Source organism: Prionailurus viverrinus, chromosome C1 (genome assembly GCF_022837055.1).
Source record: "Prionailurus viverrinus isolate Anna chromosome C1, UM_Priviv_1.0, whole genome shotgun sequence".
In the NCBI taxonomy this organism is placed as follows: domain Eukaryota; kingdom Metazoa; phylum Chordata; class Mammalia; order Carnivora; family Felidae; genus Prionailurus; species Prionailurus viverrinus.
Window position 1 is genome coordinate 194532610 of NC_062568.1, and position 11379 is coordinate 194543988.

Sequence of the window (11379 nt, forward strand, 5' to 3'; positions counted from 1 at the left end):
TGACTAAGCCAGCCAGGCGTCCCAGGTAATATACAATTTTCTTGAGAGTACATAAAAAGACCTTGAGATGCCGTGACCTATGGAAAAAAGTTTAAACAATACAATAAACCATTACTCTATGGGAGAAGGGTTACAAGTAATACCATAGAAAAGAGACCAATTATGTACAGAAAAGGTTGGCAGTAAAGAAAGATGCTGAACCTACAAGAGAAAGGGGTATCCCAACCACAAGCTCAAAAACTTCAAATTGATCCTTGCCTAATCATGAAGGAACTGAAAGAAGCATTTAGTTATGTTACTGTGGCTCTCTAGTAGAAGGAACTAGCTCTAAGGAACCAAGAAACTAAAAAGAGAAGTAAAAAGCGGTGGCTCAATTTTTGCCATCCAAACACAAACACCAAAGGATCAGTTAGTGTTGTAAAAAGAGGACTGACATCTGGAGATCTGAGTTTGGGCCCTAACTCTCGTCACTAACTTGTTGCGATCTTGAGCGAGTCTTCACCTTCCAAAATATGAATTTTCACCTCCTCAAAGTGAGGGGGTGTAACAAATGATCTAAAACAATATAATTTCAAACTGACAGAACATTTCAAGAATAGTAGAAGGAATCTTAACTACAGAGAACACACAGTAGGGAGGTGGGTGTGGGGGGATGGGTGAAGTAGGTGCTGGGGATTAAGGATGCACTTGTTATGATGAACACTGGGTGTTGTATGAAAGTGTTGAATCACTATATTGTGCACCTGAAACTAATATTACACTGTATGTTAACTAACTGGAATTTAAATAAAAACTTAACAACAACAACAAAAGAATAGTATGGGGCACCTGGGTGGCTCAGTCAGTTGAGCGGCCGACTTCCGGCTCAGGTCATGATGTCACGGCTTGTGAGTTTGAGCCCCATGGCGGGCTCTTGGGCTGGAAGCTCGATCGGAGCCTGGAGGCTGCTTCCAATTCTGTGTCCCTCTCTTGCTCTTCTCCTCCTCCGCTCTGCTCCTCCTATGCTCATGCTCTGTCTCTCTCTCTAAGAATAAATAAAACATTAAAAAAAAAAAAAAAGAATAGTAGAAGGAACTCCTCTTAAGTTTTTTATCCAAATCAAATTTTATTACCTCTGCTCCATATGCCTTATTATTCTACCTTTATATATATAGACTTATAAATATATGCATTTTTTCGGAACCATTTGAGACTTAGATATCATACTCTTTTACTCCTAAATACTTCCGTGTGTTATTTACTAAGAACAAGGTCATTCTCTATGCAGCCACAGTATAGATATAAAAATTGGGACATTTAACATTGATACAATACTATTATCTAATTCACGATCCATGTTAAATGTTGCCATTTGCACTAAAAGCATTTTTTAGGGCTTTTTTTTTTTTCCTAGTCCAGGATCAAATCTAAGGTCACACACTACATTCAGTTTTCATGTCTCTTTTGCCTCTTTTAATCTGGACCAGTCCCTCAGCCTTTCTCAGCCTTTCTGTTGTTTCCTGACCTTGACTGACGTTTTTGAAGGGTGCAGGCCAGTTATTTTGTAAGATGGCTCTCAATTTGGGTTTGTTTGACATTTCCTCATGATTAGATTCAGTTTGTACATTTTTGGCAGGATTACCAATGAAGCAATGTTGTGTCCTCAGTACTTCTTATTAAGAGATGACGTAGGCTTGATGACTTGGTGAAGGTGGTATTAAAGAGGATCCTCCACTATTTCCCCTTTATAATTATTAGTTTATGGAGAGATACTTCACCATGCAAATATCCTGCTCCTCATCAAACTTTCATCCATCTTGCCAGTTTCAGCATCCATGAGTGAGTTTCACACTCCACCATTTCATCTATATTTACTAGTTGTCATCCTCTGATAGGAAATGCTTTCACTTTTCCTACATTTATATAATGACTTATTTACTTCTTTATATCAGTGTGGACTCATAGGCTCTTATCTCATTCAATGGTTTATAACCCATTACTAATAGTAATTATTTTGATTAAAGCAGGGTTCTTTTTTTTTTAAGTTTATTTATTTTGAGAGAGAGAGGACACAAGTTGAGGAGGGGCAGAGGGAGGGAGAGACAGAATCCCAAGCAGGCTCCATGCTGTCAGCACAGAGCCCGATGTGGGGCTCAAACTCACAAACTGTGAGATCATGACCTGAGCCAAGCTCAAGAGTCAGACATTTAACTAACTGTGCCACCCAGGTGTCCCAAAGCAAGGGTTCTTAATCATTCTTTGTACCATGGACTCCTTTGTCAATGTGGAGAAGCCTACAGACCTCTCGTCAGAATGATGTTTTTAAATTCATTAAATAATTACAGACGATATTACATAGGTTTCCAAATGCAACATACTGAAATAGTGATCAAAATATTAAAAATTTATCATACAATGTGCTTCATTATTAACACAATAAATAACAAGATCTAGTAGTAAAGACTTCAGGGGTGCCTGGGTGGCTCAGTCGGTTAAGCATCCGACTGGCTCAGGTCATGATCTCTCAGTTCGTTAGTTTGAGCCACGCGTCCAGCTCTGTGCTGACAGTTTGGAGCCTGGAGCCTGTTTCGGATTCTGTGTCTCCCTCTCTCTCTGCTCCTCCCCCGCTCGTACTCTGTCTCTCTCGCTCTCTCAAAAATAAAAATAAGAACATTAAATTTAAAAAAGAGTGCAAACACTATCAACAGGTCTGCAGCAACTGCAATGGGATAGGAAATTATCTGTGATTTCTATCAGTGACATTCCCAAGTACGGTACTGCTAATACTGCTATGATTTTGTTACTAACACTCATACTAAAAGGAAGTGCTAAATTTCAATATTAGTGAAAACAAAGATGTAATTTTCTCCCCATCCATGCTCGTGAATTTTATCCTGGATGCCAGGTTTAGAACCCCTGATATAGTCTCTTGGTAATCCCAGCCTCCCGAAGGCCCTACCTTAACATCACATTATTATTCAAGCCCAAAGTTTCAGTCCTCCAACATAAAAGTTATCACACAAATATAGAAAAACTAGATACGACTTGAAGACACTGATTTGAATAAAAGAATAAATTGCTTTAAGAGTCCAGGGCCCTGCAGCACTAAGGCAAAAAAAGTGGCCCCCTGAAGAACGGCCTTGAGCTGGTTGTGGGTCCAGCAAGACCCAAGGTAGAGAAACGGAAGCCCAAATAAGAGGAATGACATACCCAGGATCCCGCAAAGAATGGAGTCAGTAGCAGCAGCCAGAAAAGTCATCTTTAGAAGGCTTGGTGAATGTACTGTGGCTTCTAAAATGAAGAAACAGAACCCTTATGAATTCCGGCTTTCATGCAGGACCAACAATAAAGATATGTTTATGCTAAATGACACAGAGGTGGACAATAAAGGGGAAAACAAGGCCTAAATTCCATTAGGAAAGAGCTGATGACTTGTGTCAATTTTTCTATAGGTTTTAGTCTACAATGTGACTTTCCCTTAAGAAATCAGATAGCACCACTGTTGTCCCAGATTAGTGATAATAAACCACAGCAGCTTGACTCTACTGTCTATGGGCCACTGTTGCAGGTTATAAGTAACAATTCAGTCACATATAAGAATTCTGAAAATGATCCCCAGATTTAATAAAAAGTAGTGCATTCTCACATGTAATGTTTTCATTTCACCTAAGAAAGACTATGTTCCTGAGGTTCTCACAATTTAACTTTTGACTTTAAAAGTTAGAAACAAAATGAGATTGGGGTGCCTGGGTGGCTCAGTCAGCTAAGCGTCCGACTCGGTTTCAGCTCAGGTCATGATCTCATGGTTACTGGGATCAAGCCCTGCATTAGGCCCTGCTCTGAGCATGGAGCCTGCTTGGGATTATCTCTCTCTGCTCCTCCCCCCACCCCTACATGCTCTCCCTCTCTCTTTCAAAATAAATAAACATTGAAAAAATAAAATAAAATTCTTTAAAAAAAATAGGGGTGTCTGGGTGGTTCAGGTGGTTAAGCATCTGATTTTGGCTCAGGTCAGGATCTCACAGTTTGTGATTTTGAGCCCCATATCGGGCTCTGTGCTGACAGCATGGAGCCTGCTTGGGATTCTCTCTCTCTCTCTCTCTCTCTCTCTCTCTCTCTCTCTCTCTCAAATAAATAAACATGAAGGAAAGAAAGAAAGAAAGAAAGAAAGAAAGAAAGAAAGAAAGAAGAAAGAAAGAAGAAAGAAAGAATGAATGAAAGAAAGAGAAAGAAAGAAAGAAAAAGAAAATGAAATTGAGCTGAAAACCTAGTTACTTATCTTACAGCACCAACCCCCTGAGAAGCATCAGTTTGCAGACCAGGATGTAACTTCAAGGTTGAAGTTGCAGTGAACTCTGGTTACAGAAGCAAGAGCCCAGCAGAAACATAGAGTATGTGAATGGAGCAAAAAGTGGAAAAATCATTTTAGAAGGGCAACTTCGAATGCTAAAGTTCAAATGCAATGCTTTCTAAATTGGTCAAAAAGTACGTTAAGATTTAAGTTACATTTAATCTCTTTGACTGTAAATGATTTTCTTTGGGGGTGGGTGGGTAAGTTTGGAGTCTGTTTAAACTAATCAAAGGATTCTTCCCTCCTCCTGCTTTAGGAAGTTTGAATTCCACTGCAACCTAGATGTTACCTCTGTACCACTGGTCTTCCTTAAAATTCCTCACCAAATCTATGTATGTAGGCAACGGCTTAAATGCAAGGCTATTTATCCTTCCTGAAATAAAAACTATGTTTGTGAGCATTCATGCAAAGTTAAATAGTACATAATTCCTAATGCTTTCCCATCTTTCTTCAGCATTTAAAATCCAAAGACCCGGACATTCTTACACTTAAATTTCTCTTTCCTGACATTCTTGTTGTCTTTTTTTTCAATATTGGACGGTGCCATTATTCACATTCCCATTAAATCACTGCCCACTCCTGCTCATTTTCTGTTTAGCTTGTTCTTAACTATTCATTGCTCTGTTTCTTGATCTGCACGTTCAGAACCTGAGGACTGCACGTGAACAAGGGGAGAGAATTGTGGAAACCACAAATTAATATGTAACTTATGTTTTGTTTTTTTTTTTAAATAATAAGAAATAACAATGAGTTTTTACGGATTTGAGCCTGTAGTAGTTTTATCTCCACTACTAGATTGCATTTTAAGAATAGCCCCGTCTTAGGGCACAGGTTGGTTGAGCATCTCACGTGGCTCAGGTCACGATCTCATGGTTTGATGAGTTCAAGCCCCGCATCCAGCTCGCTGCTGTCAGCACGGGGCCCACTTCGGATCCTCTGCCCCCCTCTCTCCATGTCTCTCTCCCGCTTGCACTCTTTCTCTCTCTCAAAAATAAACAAACATTAAAAAATAAAAAATAAAAGAATAGCCTTATCATGTTCAACTTTATATCCCACGAAAGACCTAGCACATAGGAAGCATCCATTTGGTGAACAATGTTCAGAAAAGTGTTAGCACGCCACACTCTTAGTCTACTTAACAAAAAACTCTCTTGTAATGGATCTGGACTGGTTCTTAAGACCACCATCATGATTAGAAGACATCAGCCCAATAAACAATTTAGAAATATTTACAATAGAGGAAAATCATGATAAGAGTGTCATTTCACACAAAATGTAACAAAACAGATCCAAATTTACACTGCTTGGAATGAGACTCTCAAAACATTTGAATCTGAATTAAAAAAAAATTTTTTTTAATGTTTATTTTTGAGAGAGAGAGACAAGGTGTGAGCCAAGGGAAGGGGAGAGAGAGAGGGAGACACAGAATCCGAAGCAGGCTCCAGGCTCTGAGCTGTCAGCACAGAGCCTGACTGGGACTGAACTCATGACCTGCGAGATCATGACCTGAGTCAAATCTGGACGCTTCACGACTGAGCCACCCGGGTGCCCCTAAATCTGAATCAATCAATCTCTAGATATACATAAAATTATACAAGTCTCCTGTTTCCTTCAGTTCCCAGGTATAGCTTTAAAGTGTGTGGTACCAAAAGGTTTACAGTAGTGGTGCTTCAAGAATTCTCTAGGACATCTCTTGTCTCCCATGGACTTGAGATAACTTTAGAGCTGAAGCCCAGGGAAGAAGTAACTTTGGGAAGAGGGGGAATTCAGGATAATAATATCCAACCACATTAACAAAAAGGAAAGGTTATCTTTATAAAATAAAGTGGTATTAAAATTTTTTTCTAAGTTAATTTTTTTAAGAGAGGCAGAGAGAGAGGGTCTCTCTCCAAGAATCCCAAATAGGCTCAATGCTGTCAGCACAGAGCCCTACAAGGGGCTAGATCCCCAAACCATGAGACCATGACCTAAGCCAAAATGAAGAGTTGGACGCTTAACCGACTGAGCCCCCCCAGACGCCCCTAAAAAGGTCTTTTTTCTTAATCGAGGAGGCCAATTCCATCAAAATGTTTTCAAATCCTGAAAAATAAAAAAATCTCAAAGGGGGGAAGGAATAAGAGAATTAACAAGATCTAAGAGAAAATATTACACATCATGGTAAAAAACGACCTTACATTGAGCAAATAACCTCCATCACCTCTATAAGCCTGTGTCTTAAGATGCCGACTTGGCCCTTGGCCCTTCTTCTGACTTAGTAAACGCTACCTAGTTGATTTGGGGTAAATTGTTTCTATGGCTTTTGCTAACCGGTCTGTTGTGGCTTGCCCTAGAGGTTTGAGGGTCCCAAGAGAAAGACTGGGGGACTGGCTTTCCAAGGTTGCTTAAAATTGGTGGAAACCGAGGGTTTAATCTTTCCAGGGTCGGGGCGCCTGGATGGCTCAGTCGGTTGGGTGTCTGACTTCGGCTGCGGGTCGTGATCTCACAGTTCGTGGGTTCAAGCCCCGCCTCGGGCTCTGTGCTGACAGCTCAGAGCCTGGAGCCTGCTTTGGATTCTGCGTCTCATTCTCTCTTTGCCCCTCCCTCACTTGTGCTCTGCCTCTCAAAAATAAATACATGTAAAAAAAAAAAAAAATCTTTCCAGGGTCAGTTCAGGTTTGATTTGGGGAAAAAACTCGAGGAGTGTTCAGAATCCGGCCAGTCAGATCTCTGGACCTTAACTTCCCCATCTGTAAAATGGAGCAGGCGATCGCCACTCAGAGAGAGGAAGAATCACAGGATCACAACCCATGGCTCCGCCAACGTGAAAGCAGCCATCCAGTTAGGGCAAGAAGTAGGCGGCGCGCACAGAGGAGCGAGAACAGGGCAGTTCGCAGGAAGTGCTTCAGGGCTGGGAGGGGAAATAGAGGGCGGAGGCGGGAATGTGAAAACGGAGCGCTCGCTGCGGAGTTTGTACCGAAGCTCAGGGGAGGCGGGGCAAAGCTGAGGTGAAGGGGTTAGTCAGTGGATAGGCAAGATGGGCCACCTCCCCCGAAAAGAGAGGGTTGGGTGCGGGGGTGGCTCTGAGGTGGCGGCTGAGGAACGTGGGGGGAGGGGTGAAAGCGAACGCTCTCAGGAAAAGGGGCGGGAAGCGCGCGCTAGCGCGCGCATGCGCGCGCCTGGCTCCTTCAGCGCACAGGCCTGGGTTTCTGACCGCGCGCCCCGCGCCGACGGCGCGGACGTTAGAGAAGGAGGAGCCACGCGGCCCCTCCTCGCCGCGCCGGGACCTGAGCGTCCAGCCGCGCGTACCCCGTGGTGGCGGGTCATCACTTTTTTCTCCAGTGGGGGTTTAGGTAGCCGGGAAAGGAAACACGTTTGTCTCCGTTGCTTTTTTTCGTCCCCTCCCCCACGAAAAATGGGACGGGAGGTCCTGGGCGTGTCAGGGAGAGTCCGTTCCGGGTTTTCCCGCCCACTTTAACTCCGTGAGCGCTTCGACTGCGCGGCGCTTCACTCCACCGGGCGCGCCCGAGCCCTCCGCCGGAACTCGTTCCGCCTCCCCCACACGTCTTTCTCCGGCAATGCAAAGTGGGAGCTCGGACCTCTTTCCCTGAGGCCCTCAGGCCGGCTGTCACCCCCTATCTCTTCGGAGTTGCGACTCTGACTGCCCCTGGCAGCTAGAATTCTCTAATAAGGTCGCTCTGAGGGACTACTTGATGTCTCCGTGCGCTCGGTGGTGCGGCCGCGCTCTGAGCTCTTCCTGGAAACTCCCGCCTCGGGGAGCCAGGAGAGCCCGGCCGGGGGGGAGGGGAGCGGAGGGGACGCGCACGCCCCCCTGTCCCGGGGGAGGGCTCCGCGCCCCCGCCCTCCTCCCCGCGGGGAGGGGAGGGAAGGCGCGAGAGGGGGAGGGGAGGGAGCGGGGCGCGGAAACGGGGGGGGGGGGGCGCGGCTTCCCGCCCCACCCCCCACCTCGAGAACAACGGGTTCCCGCTGCTGCCCCCTGCCGCCCACAGCGCCCCGCACCCCGCGCCCCTCCCCGGCCCCGAGAGGGGCGTCGGGGGCGCCGCCGCCGCCGGGGCCGTGGGAACCGGTGCCGAGACTTACAAGAACTGACCGGTTTCCTGTCAGAAAACTTCCAGTTACTTTAGAGAAGCCGGTTGGGCCAACTTGGTCCCCGCCGGAGTTGGCCACATTTCACTACAGCCTGGTGACCTCCCTTCTACTTTAAAACAACGGGGAATAATCTTGGGGGAGGCAGTGGGTTGATAAAACCAAGAGCAACACCACGTTGCACCGCGGCGACTCAAAGGAAATTAAACAAAATACTGACGGGGGGGAATTTTTAAAGGGCTACCCAACAGAAGGAACTCGGGTTTTTCAAGTTAAAGCTTCTCCCCCCGCCCCCCGCAACTGTATGTACACAAAGATGTAAGTCAGGAGCGTTCACCCGAGCAGTACATCAGCTCGTGAGCTTGCTTGAGTTTGTAGTCCAAAACACCTTCCCGAACTTTTAAAAAGGCGGTTGTTTCGGAATCCAACAGGAAAAAAACCAATTCGAAAGAGCCTGAAAAAGTTCAATTAGAATAGCAGCCACATTTCAACATTTCCCAGATTTTGCAATATTAAACTGTGAGGGTTTGAGCCAAATTTTAAGGCAGGAATTCTCACTGCCAAATTACAAATTTCTCAAAATGAGGGGTGTTCAACCAAATTGCTGCCAGACCCCATAAACAGGCACTAACAGCACTGCTATAATTACACCTTATTATCTCCCTCTCAGTCTTCCTTGATTCACTGCCGGGTAAAAAATCCTCATCCCGGGTGTCACTAGCTGGCCTTTTTCTGGGGCTGAACAATCACACACCTCCCGTTCCTCAGTTCACCCAGTGCCTCTTTAGCTGTATAACTGATCTGCCTCTATTCCATTCTTCACAGTCCGTCTCTTCCTAAAATGGAACCCAATCAGATGGGTTCTTTTCACCCCCCCCCCCCCAGCTTCCCTAGGGACTAAGAAATGAAGACGATGAAAACAAATTTATCGGAATTACTCACAAGAAACATTTCTTCTTTGAAGAAAAGGATTTAGGCCAAGAAACCAAATTTGTTGTTTAACTCAAGCCCCCTACAGGGATTTAGCATAGTGGGTTGAATGCAGTTAAACCAGCTTAATCACTTTCTTTGTTCTGGGCTCTTTGCATTTATTTAATGTTGTATTTTAACACGATTTGACACAACCTATACTAATTTCTTCTGTTAGTGTAGAGTCTGCATTGTAGACCGTACAACATAAGCAAACAGAAGTTTCTGCGGAACATTGGGCGTTTTGTAGAATTCGGTACTAAGCTGCTATATGACCAAGACCAAAGCAGTAGGGTGGTTTGGGGGGTGGGGGGAAGGGGAGGTGGGAAGTCACGTTTTCATTTTTAAATCCAGAGATTTTTAAAGCACAAAAGATTGGCCAAGGTAGACCACTGAATTCTTTGGGTAAGATCTGTAGCTCCCCCGCTCTCACTAGGAGTCATATTTACTCATTTTCGCCTGGAAGTTTTGTTGTTGTTGTTGTTGTTGTTGTTTTGTTGTTTCAACAGCAAGAAAAGAAAGATCATGCTGGATCTCATCCCCGCTAGATTTTAATTCTTCTAGCCTTTCTCCCTCTTAAATAACAATCCTACCCTGCTTCTCACCAGCCCCAGATTGAGGGGCATTCATTCACAAATGACTCCTGAGCCTCTTTCTGAAAGTCTGCTTCCTTATAAAGCCAAAACCTCAATACTAAGGCTCAATGAATTAAGGCTTGTAAAGATGCAGGCGGAAAACTTAAATGCCTGGAGAAATAATCTCCTTTCTGTTTTGGCTTTATCCAACATGCAGGAATATCTGTCCTTTACTATGTGGGAGCCAGACACTGTTCTAAGCTCTTTATATGAATTAACTCCTCACAACTGGCCTAAGGAGTGGGTACAATTGTTGCCATTATTTTACAGATGAGGAAATTAAGACACAGAGAAGTTAAGTAACTGGCACAAGATCACCCAGGCTGGAAACTTCAGAGACAAGGTTTGAACTCAGGCTGCTTCCGTTATTCTTCTCATCATCCAAGCTAGTTATTACTTTAACTGTCCATAGAGTGGAGGGGTCACTGTTCGTTCATCACATTTTGCATTCAGGATGTCCCCTATAAGACGAAGTCCTGGGCCATGGTGTGTGTGTGTGTGTGTGTGTGTGTGTGTGTGTGTGTGTGTTTTAAATTTTTTTTTTCAACATTTATTTATTTTTGGGACAGAGAGAGACAGAGCATGAACGGGCGAGGGGCAGAGAGAGAGGGAGACACAGAATCGGAAACAGGCTCCAGGCTCTGAGCCATCAGCCCAGAGCCCGACGCGGGGCTCGAACTCACGGACCGCAAGATCGTGACCTGGCTGAAGTCGGACGCTCAACCGACTGCGCCACCCAGGCGCCCCTGTTTTAAATTTTTTAATGTTTGTTTATTTTTGAGAGAGAGAAGAAGAGAATGCAAGTGGGGGGGGGGGCTGAGAAAGAGGGAGACACACAGAATCTGAAGCAGGCTCCAGGCTTTGAGCTGTCAGCTCAGGGGCCCAATGCGAGACTCGAACCCCCGGACCATGAGATCATGACCTGAACTGAAGTCGGACGCTCAACAGACTGAGCCACCCAGGCGCCCTCTGGGCCGTGTTTTTTTCCTCTGGAACTCCAGTAAAGTGAAATTCGTTGAGATCTGCTCATGAAAAGCATTCCCAAATCAAATTACTCTCTTGGAAGCCAGCCTCAAACTGCTAGCATATGTATTTGTAAATGCTAACCAGGACAGACGCGTCCAAACTCACCGGATTCAGAACATGCCTACCTCGCATTATAAAGAAAAAAGATGGTTAGAAAGCAATTTGGATTCTCTGATATTGAACTAGGTAGAAAGCAGGAGGTGAAGTGGGAAGAGATAAGGTGATAGAAACCAAGAGAAAATGAATGTAACATATGTGCACATGCAGAGATCAGTACTACACTGCAAGAATGAAGATCAAGGTCATGCAGAAGAAGAAAAGCATGTGCATGTGTTA

General features: G+C 44.6%; 1 long non-coding RNA gene across 1 annotated transcript; it reads right to left on the reverse strand.

Annotated features, from left to right (window-relative positions):
* Nucleotides 1-969: 969 nt before the first annotated feature.
* Nucleotides 970-8580, reverse strand: LOC125173777 (uncharacterized). The gene is made up of 3 exons (XR_007155149.1): nucleotides 8408-8580; nucleotides 3190-3270; nucleotides 970-1024 (listed from the first exon to the last, which is right to left on the reverse strand). It is a non-coding gene; the product is annotated as an uncharacterized LOC125173777 (long non-coding RNA).
* Between the last annotated feature and the right edge of the window lie 2799 nt (nucleotides 8581-11379).